This window comes from Lissotriton helveticus, chromosome 5_1 (genome assembly GCF_964261635.1).
Source record: "Lissotriton helveticus chromosome 5_1, aLisHel1.1, whole genome shotgun sequence".
NCBI classification, from domain to species: domain Eukaryota; kingdom Metazoa; phylum Chordata; class Amphibia; order Caudata; family Salamandridae; genus Lissotriton; species Lissotriton helveticus.
In genome coordinates, this window is record NC_136065.1 from 360,157,480 (window position 1) to 360,171,003 (window position 13,524).

Consider the following 13,524-nt stretch of genomic DNA (forward strand, 5'->3'; position numbering starts at 1 on the left):
ACAGATTCCCCTTGCCGCGCATCAGTGAAATGCTGGCGAAAACAAAGGACGTCACATGGTTTTCCACAGTGGACCTTTCGTCGGCCTATCATCAGGTTAAGCTTCATCCGTCGTGCACCCACCTCACGTCGTTTATCACACCCTTCGGGTGCTATGAGTTCGTGAGGATGCCCTTCGGCTTAGCTTCTGCCGCGGCCGTGTTCCAGAAAATCATGCATAAACTCCTAAAAGACCTTAAGGATGTCCTCTTCTTCCAGGATGACATACTGGTAATGGGGAAGTCGAGGCAGGATCACAACGTGAAACTTCACAAGGTGCTGCAGAAACTGCAAGACAGTGGATTGACTGCCGAGTGGACAAAATGCAATTTGGGAGTGCAGTCGGTCACATACCTCGGCCATGAGGTGAGTGGACAAGGCATAACTCCGAAGAAAACGAACATGAGAGCCATCATGGAAGCGCCCACACCGGAAAGGAAGGAAGATGTTCGGTCATTCCTAGGGATGGCCGAATATTACAGCAAATTCATCCCTCATTTCGCAACAAAGACACACTACATACGACAACTGCTCAAGGAGAAGAACAGGTTTCAGTGGGGTAAAGAGGAGCAAGAAGAGTTCGACTCACTCAAGCGAGAAATGGGTACGGCCATTCCCCTCAAGGGATTTGACCCCGAAGCTGAGTCTATTCTCACCACAGACGCCAGTGACCGAGGCCTAGGAGCTGTACTAATGCAGAGAGAGGAGTCGGGAGAGACGTCGACCGTCAGCTTCGCCTCCCGCTCGTTATCGCCCAATGAGGAGAAGTTCAGTGTGGTGGAGAAAGAGATGCTGGCGGTGGTCTGGGCGGTGGAAAAATTCAGGCAATACTTGTGGGGTGCCAAGTTTCTCGTAAAAACCGATCACAAGCCTTTAGTTCGTGTCCTGACATCAAGTGGACATGACCATGCCACGCCCAGGATTGCCAAGATGACCCTACGGCTATTGGACTTTGTCTATGACGTCGAGCACATTCCAGGGCCACAGAACAAAGTGGCCGACTTCCTAAGTAGGGCAGCTGCCATGGAAGAGGCAAAGAATGAAGAAGGGCAAGAGTGGGAAGGATATGTGGTTGCCACCATCCAGGACACTGAAGAGGTAATAAGCGCCCAGGACTGGGAAGAAGCATACCGAGAAGACACAGACTTGGAGGCCGTAAAAGGATATGTTGTTCATGGCTGGCCCGAGAAGAGACACTTGAAGGAGGAACTGAAGAGATACTGGGAAGTCCGAGAGGAACTGTCTTTGGCTGAAAACCCAATGTTCTTACTCAGAGGGGACAAGGTGATTCCACCCAGGAACATTCTGGAACGGTTGATGTCTTTACTACATGAAGGGCACCAGGGCATCACAAAAACGAAAGCCTTGGCCAGACAAGCCTACTGGTGGCCAGCCATCGACGCGCAGGTAGAAAGACATGTGCGCTCTTGCGAGTCTTGCGCAAAATCGGACAAGGCCCAGAGCATGCTGAGACCCCCGCTGGGAAGGTTTCCGATTCCAGATGGCCCGTGGGAGATGTTGTCAGTGGACATAATGGGACCAGTTTTGAACAAGGAGGGCACTCAAAAGTACGTGGTGGTCGCCATTGATAGGTATTCCAAGTGGCCCGAGCTACAAGTCTTGGAGAGAGTGGATACTGAGGCAGTGATAAAGTTCTTGCGTACCACCTTTATCAGCGAAGGCATTCCGAGGATCATCACCTGCGACAATGGACCCCAGTTCACTTCAGAAAAGTGGACAGCCTTCACCAACAGAAACGGAATTGAAGTGAAGCACACCCCGATCTACCACCCGGCGGGAAACGGCCAGGTGGAACGCTTTAACCGTGTGATTATGGGCACCATACAGGCAGCCATTGAAGATGGCAAGAATTGGGAAGTGGAGCTGGAGAAGATGATTTGGGCATACCGAATCACACCGGGTAGCACAGGCTACAGCCCCTTCAAGATCTTAAGAGGCAGAGAAGCCTTCACCAAAGACAATGCAGCATGGAGGAAGTTGATTGTCCAGAGTAAATGGTCACCGGCGGTGGTAAGGAAAAATCTGGAGAGAGCCCAGGATGTCTACACGGCACACTACAACAGAAGAAGGAACACTCAAAGTACAGAACTGGACAAAGGTGATTGGGTGAGGGTGAAGCTAGCCATCATGAAGAAGAAAGGAGAGAGCAAGTTTTCACCTCCCCTCAAAGTGGTGGAGCCTTATGCCAGATCAGCTCTCCTGAGCGATGGAAAAATTTGGTCCATGGACAGAATGGCCAAATGCAGCAAGATACTGAAATGGGAAGACGAGGCGGAAGAAGGAACGGAGAATGTCGCAGAGGATGGAGGAAGTGTAAGTGGAGAAAGGCAAGAGGAGTATGTGAACGGAACGGAAGGACTAACAACAGCAGAGGAAGAAAGAGTGAGTAGAGAGACAACGGAAGGAAAGAACAGAGGCATAGAAGAGTGTGAGAAGAAGGCCAAGGAGGGGAAAACAGAAGGTGCGAGAGAGAGAAGGGAACAAGAGACTACAGGAGGAGAGAGAAAGATTGAGAGAGTGGAAACTCGAGCAGGGCGGAGAATCAAGGTACCGGAGAGATTCAAGGACTATGAAATGGACTGGAAGTAAGACTTTTAAAGTTTTGTTTATTGTGCATAAAGGGGGGAGATGTGGCAGCGCTCTAGTGTTCCAGGAGCGGAACAGGAACCACGTCACAGGACGTGGTAGGCGGGACATTTTAGTTTTCTCTGGCGCTCACCGCCAGAGGTAGCCAGCCCCGGCGCTCCGGAGAAATAAACGTTAAATCAAATAACCACTGCGTCCTTGCTTCATTACACTGTCCTCGTCCGTCTATGCCACACCCAGAGCAGACTTCACCCTGACACCAAGCGAAGAGGAGGCGCTTCCATCACCATCTCTCCCACCTTTGGAGCGCACAGATCACCTCACTCGCCAAGAGCGCTCACAAACATTACACGCTGTCCTGACACGCCAGTCAATGTAAATAAATTTTTAAGAAAAAAAACATTTACCTAGCGCAGTAATTAAAAAAAAAAAGGCATCTAGGCGCTGGAATGAATGACTGATATGGTGCTTCGCACGCAAGCCCAATGCACAACACGCTAGTGGAACATGCATAGAAGCACACAAATGAGCAAAACAAACTCTATCATACTTAAGAGGAAAATGTAAAGAAAGTATCATTGCGAGTGCTCACACAGCACGTGCACAGCCTCCCCGGGCGGATCTGGGCTACACAGCGCTTACAAACTGCCGAACAGAGCTAGGAGGCGCTACATAAAGAATAGATTGATAAACAGCAGGGGGTTCCTAAGCAGTGGCTCTGTGTACAAGGAATACCTTCCCTAATAACCACGAAGAAGCACATAAAAGTTGCCGCAGCTTTTATGCAGAAAAGATGTCGCAGTTCCTCACACACAGCATCTGCCTCAAATAAGCCTCCGCCCGGAGTGCTGTTGTGCAACACTTCCGGTGGGCCCCTGGGCAACTGACCAGCGTGCCCATGCGTTAAGCAGGCACTGCTCCACTCCAGAGCCCTCGGGTCCCCCCTTCCTCTGCCCTCAAACAGAAACAACCATTTGGATATCTTACTGGCCTTCCGAGCAGGTTTCACCCTGTCACTCGCCCTCCGTTAGAGACTTCCCCCTACACCCGTCTAACACTGAAATGCTTCCTCCAACATATCGCTCACCCAGGAAATACAGATCTCACGTGTATACTGTCCCAGGTAGTTGCGGAGGTCCCCTATCTAAGCATTTATCCCAAATTTGTTTAACGTCAGTTGAAACCAATATGTTTATCATACATTATTGCACCAATAAAAAACATGCACTATGTTTACATAATAAATATGCCATGAACTTAGTCTGCAATTGAGTCCAGTATTACTGTACCCCGTGATCAATGTTACTTCACAAACTACAACACACTTCAAATTCACATATGACTGAATGGATATAGTATAGAAAAGACAAGCAAGGGCTGCTTCCTATGACATTTCATAATGTCATACACACTCTGTTCAAATAACAGGACTAATAGCATGAATAGCACTTACCCAGAAGAGCATATTGAAGAAGAAGAGCAGGAACTTCACAGTACGACTGCCGAAGGAGAAGTCTTCCCCTGGGAGGGTGGCGGCTGACCTCGGGGCCATTGTAGCTGAACAGGAATAGATGTTTTGGGATAGCAGTGGTGGTGGCTGTCAAATTAGGTGCCCATCAACTAAAACAAACTATCAACCCACTTGGAACCTTAAAACCTAAGTATGTGCATTACTACTAGTTAGATCCTTAACAAAAAAACACGCACAGTGCCTAGTCAAAAGCAAAGCAGATAGAGGATACAGAATGTGCTCAAGGAAAACTTTCTGAAAGTCTGCTGTGGTCAGTACTTTATTTGTAAAGGAATTAAGAGCCAAGCTCCACATTTCTGCTCATAACTCTGCGGCCAGAGCTAATGAATATTGAGGGTGGCGAAAACCAAGGCTCCATAGTTTTGATTCCACCTCATGCATCTCTAATCCACCACCAGAAACTCTGCCTCGTTATCTCACGCTTTCAGGTTCTTATCATCACTGCTTTGTCCCTTTGTCATTGTCCGTATTTCTCTTTCTCCTCCCTTCCCCTTGCATGTGTTTCCTCTCTCTTGCTCTGGGTCAAAGTCTGAAAACAAAAAATGAGTACTGGTCCCCAAAAATAAGTGCCATCGGGCCACCACCTGCAGCCACCAGTTAAAATTAGACACTGGCTGTGGAACTTGTGACCAGTGGTGGCGCCCTTTCAGATGGTTGATGCAGGCCCCAAGTGCACAATGGAGGTTCCATCAATGAGCCAGGAAGCAAGGCTGGATTTCTAAGACGGAAAAAAATGAGTCGTAGGTCACTGACCAATGCAGGTGAATTTGTGCAGCTTAGATACTCAGACCTTCTCAGTGCAGGACAGGTGAGAAGAAACAAAGCTACAGACCCTGCATGCTACTGGCAGGTCAGATTGTGGTGTGTAGGTATGTGCAAAGGATCTATTCAAGGGGGTGAAGCGCATATTAGAGCAACTTACCAGTGGCTGTACCAGCTGTAGGACTTTACATCTCAGAGGCATCCCCTTCTCAACAGAGTTGCCCCTTACCTAGCTGAAAGATCCACAACTCTACACACAAGAAGCACTTTACCCCCCTAAGCCCCCACTTTCTCTATGTAGCATCGTACTAATCAGTAAACGCATTAACAGCTTCCTTCCTCAGTACACACCGACAGCAGCTTACCTCGCTTGAGAAAAAAAACACCACACACGGAGACGCATTCGTCCTTCCTCTTATGCAATTAATATATGTAACAAATAAATAAATTAGCTTGGCCCACCTCTGTAATCTAGGGGCCTCCCTCTTCACCTAGAAGCACACACTCACTCTCCCAGATACACCCCCTCCACTCATGGAATTGGGAAGCACCGTTTCTTTCACTGGCAGCGGACTCCTCCGAACAGCGAAGATGTCACTTCGGTTTTTGTGCACAAATGACACCAATGAACCACGCTGCCGGGCTCACGCAGGAAATGCCTGTATAGCGCCTCCCTCTCCGTGTCTAGGCACCTCTGTCAAGATGTCCCTTCGGTTTTTGTGCCCAAATGACACCAATGAACCACGCTGCCGGGCTCACGCAGGAAATGCCTGTATAGCGCCTCCCTCTCCGTGTCTAGGCACCTCTGTCGCTGTACTAAGCCAGCAACCTCGCTGGACTGGTAGTACACGCGTTCTTCCTTCTCTGCGCGGATTGCCTCCCAACGCTCAGGGGGTCACTGGCTGGGCTCAAGACCTTAACAGCTGATAGAGTTTGTCAATCTGCACTGGCGGTCGGTCTTTGGCCGCCCTTGCCCCGCCCACCTATTTTTGGCGACCGCTCCCCCCTTTCATTCCTCAGGTGTTCAAGAGCCGCCTAATTATCTACATAGGCCGCGCCCCTATCACGCCCTGGTCCCGCCTCTTCCACTCCAATTGGCTGTGCCCTGTCATTCATCGTTTCCCTGCGCCCCCACCCCCTTTTTTTTGCTTTCAGTTCTACAGGTCTGTGCGGCACGTCTTGCAAGCTTTTAACATTTTATGTCCCGCCTCGTTACCCTCTATTGGTAGTTCACTCCACATCGTCTGTCTGAGATGGCAGTTCTTAAAAGGGCTACGACGAGGTAGCGCTATTGCCAAGGACACCAGAGCAACTGGAGCTGATCCGGTGACTGCCCCTGGGTGCATTTCTGCATGCTAATGCAACGCTAACAAGTACATACACAGAACCACCCCCGAGTCGAACGAGCAACTGCACATGCACTTCTGAGCGGGAGGGGGGGGGGCGGGAAGCGGGAGGGGGGCGGGAATGGACCCGAGACGAGCTCCAGAAACAAATCACTTTCACACGGGGAGGGGGGCGGAACGGACACACGGGGAGGGGGGCGGAACGGACACACGGGGAGGGGGCGGAACGGCACAGACGACATGAGACGCAGCAAGCACTTACCAGAGGAAGACTTCTTCCGGCGGCGGTCGGCCTCGGAATGACAAAAGCAAACACGGACGACAAAAAAAAAGAAACCCCGCCCACCGCCCGATGACTACACAGAGGGAACGCCCAGGGAAAAAATCTCGGGAACGCCCCCGAATCTGGTCCGTGAATGACGGACAGATCTCTGTTCCAATGGCTAGCCTCCATTTATGGAGCTAGCCAATGGAACAGAGGGCGTATTCAAGTGTCCCTTACTGAAGACTACAGATTTCTCTGGAGGCGGAGCTAAAGCTCCGTGCTCCAGTCGAAACCTAAAAAGAGTAGGAGGAATTAGTGGAGAAAAATATTAGAGGGCTAAAAGACAGGAATAATATAGACTTTGGAGAAAAGGCACCAGAAGAAGGAACATGCCAAATATATTCCTGTGATACCCATAGTGTGCCATCAGACCAGTATTTTGGTTTCTCTCTGAGATGCAATTTAATCCAGATAAATGGCACAGCAACTGACATACACCAAAGCCTGTCAGTTTGATTGGCGTTGTCAATGGGTGTTAGCTGTTTAAGACAAATGAGTGACAACAATGATTTCTTATAAATAATTAACATTGGAAATGTTTAAATTCTGAAATAGTGAGCCTGTGAATTAAATAGAATTGAGGCCTGTCGAAGGAGTTTTGGCCATCAATTATGTGTGCTTTATGTTAGATATGTATCTGTTTTTTCTCCGCATATCTTGTCCATCTGCACATCTTCAACTCCCTCTCTTTCCTCTTCAGCATCCTCTTTTCACTCTTCCCGGAATGCCCTTCCTCGCATCTGTCACTTCACCGCCCCCCAACATGCACTGCACTCTCTCAAATGTTAAGCACTTAGATTTCTCTTACTTTTGCCTTGCAAATATTTTGACATCAGTGTACCCCCTTCACCCATATATCCACAGAATTTCAGTTGCAAATGAAATACACATTGTTCTGTGTGCTCTGCTGAAAGACCAACCCACTGACAGGCACTTTGTCTGGCTTCAGCCTGAGGACCCAATCAAAGCCCCTTAAACACCTGGCATGGCTCAAGCTTCAAAGTGTGCACAGAAAAAAATACAGATAAACAACAACATTATAAAATAGCTAACTCGTGGGGAATGAAAGATTAAGTTAAGCATGTAATAAAAGAGAGGAACTAAATTGCTGAAATGCATTCCCTCTACGTTTTTAACATTCATGGTTTGCAAGTCACTAAGTGACCTTATTAAAATTAAAAAAAGAATCAGTGTGCTTTAAACCGTAAGTCCACAACAGATGCTAACTATTACCATAAAGATTACTTTATGTGTTTTTTTGTTGTTGTTGTAAGACCGTTATTATCTATTACCATTCGTACACAGCTTTTAGCCTACAACCCCGTGGGCCGGCTGCATCATTTAACACTTTCCTTTCCGTACTGTTGGATTTACACAGCCCTTCAGCCGACAACCTTGGGTCCGGCGGCGTGATATAGGAGACGTAAGCAATGTAGTCTTTTCATGCTAAGGATTAATTATTGTCCTACATTTTCTTATAGAATATACATTAACACATTTTTAATTTTTTTTCTTTTTTTTAAAAATAGGTGGAAATAACGATATCCAAACATTAACTTTGGCAGGTTCGACAGAGTTCACATCACTCTTAACTCAATTTTACATTTGAACACATTCTTGTTTACACTGGCCGCACCAGGGGATGCATATTAGATCGTCCGCATGAATTGTGGTTAAGCGTGGTCACCATCACTCTCCTCTATCCAATAGACTGTCTCAATCTTCCTCCCCCTCGTCATCTGAACTAGCGATGTCATCTTCAGGCAATGGGTCACACAGGTCACCCCTATATACATTCCAAGGTGTCCAGATCTTATTCCACTTGCGTGGATTTGCCCTTATCTTATACACCGCTCTCTCTACCAGCATTAGCTCATCCATATTTCTACACCAGTGCGCCAGAGTCGGTGGGTCTGCCGCACCCCATTTCTGCGCTATGTCTCTCTTAGCGACCATAATGCCTATCGTGCCCCAGAGATGACCGTGACATGAGAGATCATTTGGGTCCCATATATTCAACAGACATTTGCGGGGCTCAGGTGGGAGAGAGACCTCTAGTGCTTGTGAGATAGTACGCATTACCTGCCTCCAGTATTCTTGTATTTTCGGGCATTCCCAAATAGTGTGCAAAAAAGTACCTTCCTCCCCACACCCTCGGAGGCAGTATGGATGTTGCGCCCGGTGGAGCCTGTGTAGTGTGGTCCTGGTGTAATATATCCTATGCAGTATCTTAAGCTGTACAAGACGGAACTTAGCGGAAATGCCCACCTCTTTTGGGGATGCTAGCACCTCATTCCACTCCGAGTCATCCATGTCGCCCAGTTCATCCACCCACCTCTCTCTCAGTTTGCATGTAGGGTCCGGTAGGTTATTGATCAGCTTACGATATGTGAGGGATGTGGCTCTGTGCTGCATATATTCTGTAAGCAGTCGGTCTTCCATCGGGGAGGCTTCAGGGACCTCGGTATCTGCCGGTATTGCTGCCAGCAATGCATGTCTAACTTGTATGTATCTGTAAATTTCATTTGGGCCTAGGTCGTATTGCTGCTGGAGCTGGGGGAATGGAACCACTGTCACCTCAACCCACAAGTCTCCCACTGTCGATAAGCCTATATTGTCCCACTGCGTAAAGCCCTTACTCCGCCTTAAATACCCCAGTGCCTTGGTATCCCATAATGGAGTTTGCTTCGTGATAACGCCTTTCCATTTAAGCTTTGTCTGCGCTGAGTACCATATATCTACTGTGTGTTTCGTGGGTCCTATCAGTGTCGCTGCCAACCCTTTGTGGTAGAGCGTCGCCAGTAAACTGTGGGTACCTAGCTGTGCTCTGTCGGCCCTGTAGGCTGGGTCGTCCTGGGACACATGTATCCAGTGGTTAATGGTCTTAAGCTGCGTTGACCAGTAGTACATCTGCAAATTTGGCAACGCAATCCCTCCCTCATACCAGCTCCTGTTTAGCTTTATATGTGCTATACGTGCAGGGCGGTCCCCCATAGTAGGCAGGAGACCATGGCTGTCACCTGTTGAAAGTAGCGCGGTGACACCAGGTATGGTGTGTTTTCAAGTGCGTAGAGGAAGCGTGGCAATGCCATCATCTTATATAGCGCCGCTCTCCCCAACAGCGTTAAAGGCAGATTTTCCCAATGTTGCACGTCGTGCCGCAGGCGGTCTAACGGCGGCTTCAAATTTTTGTAATAGAACTCGGTCGAGGTCTTAGTAATATGTATGCGGAGATATTTAAAGGACTCTTCTTCCACCTCTAGCTGGCAACCAGTGGGCAGGATTCGTTCCGGTCCGTGCAGTACATAAATCACTGATTTCGTTCAATTTATCGTGTAGCCCGATGCTGCTCCATGGGTATCACAAAGCACAAGGAGCTCCGGTATTCCACGCTCTGGTTCCATCAAATAAACCAGAATGTCATCTGCGTAGAGGGAGACTCTATCTTCCCAACCCTCCCCCCAACTGATTCCTTTTAACATCGGGGTAGTTCTAATCAAAGTCGCCAGTGGTTCCAGTACCATGGCAAACAACAAGGGGGACAGGGGGCACCCCTGACGTGTCCCCCGTGCAAGTTGTATTGTGTGCGAGATGTGACCATTCGCCGTTACGTGTACCATCGAGTTCATATATAGAAGTTGTATCCAGGATATAAATTTAGGGCCGAATCCCATATGTGAAAGTACCGCAAAGAGATATTGCCATTCGACCATGTTGAACGCCATTTTAGCGTCTAAGGACAGTCTCACCGCCGATTCCGTCAGTTGCGATGCTCGTGCTAGCGCCCCATGGACTCTACGAAGGTTCAGGGTGGTATTTCTGTTAGGCATAAAGCCCGATTGATCCGGGTGGATCAGTTGTGGGAGGTGGGACATTAATCTAGTAGCCAACAGTTTCGCCAAAATCTTTGCTTCCGCATTTAGGAGAGATATGGGGTGATATGAGGCGCAGTCTGTTGGCGGTTTTCCGGGCTTCGGGAGTGCCACGATTGTAGCCGTACGTTGGTCTAGTGGGAGTTCAGCACGCTCTAAACTCTCCGTATACATTGCCAGCAGTGGCGCGCTCAATGTCTCAGACATTAATTTGTACCATTCAATGGGGATTCCATTGGGGCCCAGCGCCTTTCCAGATTTCACTGCATTGATGGCCAATTGTATTTCAGCAGTCGTGAGGGCGGCCTCTAGCTCCTCTGCTGCCTCCGGCGTAAGTGTTCGAGTTGGTATGTGGTTGAGGGAGTCTATTGCTTCCTCTTTCCTCACCGCTCTGTTTGGTGTATATACTGCCTGGAAGTATTCTGCTAACGTGTTGACTATATCCTCAGGGCTCGATCTAAGTGACCCGTCCGAGGCGTGTAGCTGTAGTATACCTTTATTTCCTCCCCCTCTCTTGTCTAGCCAGGCTAGCATTTTCCCCGCTTTATCCCCTATGTCGTATATTCTATGTGTAGTTGATGCAATGCTATCAATGGTCCACCGTTTCAGATGGTCCCTGTTTCGCTGTTGACATAACTGCAGTGTGTGCAGGGACTCCTGTGTAGGGTCCGCCATGTGTGCCGTACTTGCTGCGTGTAGTACCAGTTCTAACTCTTTCAGTTCTTGTTGCTGCACTCGTTTGTGCCCTGCTATGGATGCTTTGGCTTGCCCCCGCAGGACTGTCTTGTATGCCTCCCAAAGGACTGAGGGAGACGTTACTGATGCCGCGTTCTCAGCAAAAAAATACCTCGTCGCTTTCTGCAGGTCCTTACAAATTGGGGGGACCTTAAGATATCCCGGGTATATCGGGTATATTCTCTTGTGAGTCTTCTCTTGACAGGACAGAGTTAAGAGCATCGGGGAGTGATCTGATATTCCCCTTGGTTGAATGCCTATATTGTCAATAGTCAGCGCCCCGTTACTCAGCGTCAGGAAATAGTCAATGCGCGATAAGTTATTATGCGTCGCGGAGTAATAAGTGTATTGTTGCAAGGTGGGGTGTATGTGCCTCCATTTGTCTGTCAGTCCCAGTGCCTCTAGGAAACTGCTGAACCGAGAGGGCCCAGGTGCCTGTGGCCGAACAGGGAACCTATCTACCGCTTCATTTGTCGTTGTGTTAAAATCAATAACAAAAGGGGGAGAGAGAGAAATAGATCGAAATGGATTCGTTCTCCCTAGACAAATGTAAATAAACAAAAGGAATCCACTCCTTGGGTATAGGGCATGTCCTCCAAAGTTGGGGAACACCCTTGTTGTTTTTGGTTCCCTCACACACCAACAGGCCCCTTGGTGTCATGCTTCATCATTGGGGTCCTCGTACCCCTCTACGGGGTATGGCGTGCTGCGACCTACGGATACGTGGGAGCACTTGAAATGACTATGTGTGGTGTGGATGGGGTATTTAAATGTGAGTGTATGGTGGGGTTTAGATCTAAGTGAGTGAAGTTTAAAAAGTACCTGGCTCGTGGGGTGACAAAAAAATATTTAATGGGCCCCCGGGCTGGTGCTATTAAAATTAAGTGTGGGAGGTTAATAACGCAAATAATGTGCATTACATCCTCTCTGTGTGCGTCGACATGTTTCGGTGTAAAAACACCTTCTTCAGGACGGGGTACACAAATCCCCACCTTACTCACGTTTCTCTAACTTGTATCAGAGTCTCTAATACAAGTGAGAACTACAGTGCAGGTAAAACAATGTACCTAACAAAACGCCACTTAATAGTCTACTGTTTTGCAGGGGTAGGAGAGCCTCATGAGCCAAGCAAACGTCAGGGTCCCATATGCTATTTAGCACGATTTCAGTGAGGAAATTCCTCCCGACCGACCCCTCCGTGGCTCCGTTGTGTTAAAATCCCCACCTATGATAAGTTCCCCTGCTGGCAGATCTGATAGGAACTTCCCCAGTGCAGGTAGAGCGATTGAGTGGAGTGCTGGCGGTATGTAAACTGACACTATGTTCAGCGGTCCCTGGATGGCCGCAAAACGACCCTGGTCATCTGTTTTGGTGTTTAGGACTATGAAGGGGAATGCCTTCCGCACTAGGATATCTGTCCCCCTCGAGCCCGATGTGAATTCCGAGTGTACTGCCATTTTATATCCTCTTCTATCTAGTGCCTAACATGCCCTACCTGTCAGATGTGTTTCCTGTAGTAAGACCAGAGCCGGGTTCAGTCGCTTTATGGCCTGTAGCACGAGTCCCCTCTTTATTTTGTCGCATAATCCGCGCACATTCCATGTCAGTAACTGTAGGGGCACTACTTGCGTTGAACGTGTCTCTCCCTCAGGAGTGTTAGATTGCGGGCCGTGTATCATGTACAAGTCGGGATTGAATGTGAGATTGCCTCCAGAGTAGTGGTGTGCCTTGCCCTTCCCTTGCTGCTGTCAATGTGTCTTTTCCATCGTGTCCTGCCGTAATACTTAAACTCATCTGAACTAAAACCAGTTCCCCCTTCCCCCCTCACTCCCCTGCCTCCCTGCCTAACGGACTTTTAACCGCCCGCCCCCCCAACTTAGCAGAGTGCTCTTCCCCTTTGAAACCCATAGTACTTGCTTGCTGGGGTGAAGGTTCCATAGAGGCTGCGACCCCTCTTTCCCTCCTCAGCCTGCCTCAAGCCAGTGTCCGGCGACAGTTCGACCATCATTTCCTGTCGCAACCGGCAGTTTCACATCAGCTGTGTGCTTACAAGCCCCTTTAGTGTTCCTTATCCATTGATCTTGCTCCCGGCGAGCGGTCTGGTGTTTCATGTCTCGATGTTTGGGAACCACTGTGGTCCTCTTGCTGTTGATTTCGAGGATTCCTGTGCATGCGACGAGGCGCTCCAGTCTGTCTCCAACCATCCAACCAGTCATGCGCTGCTTCCGGCGTATCAAAAAAACACGTCTTGTTGTCCGCCACTACTCTTAATCTTGCCGGGAACAACATGGAGAACGGTATTTCCCTT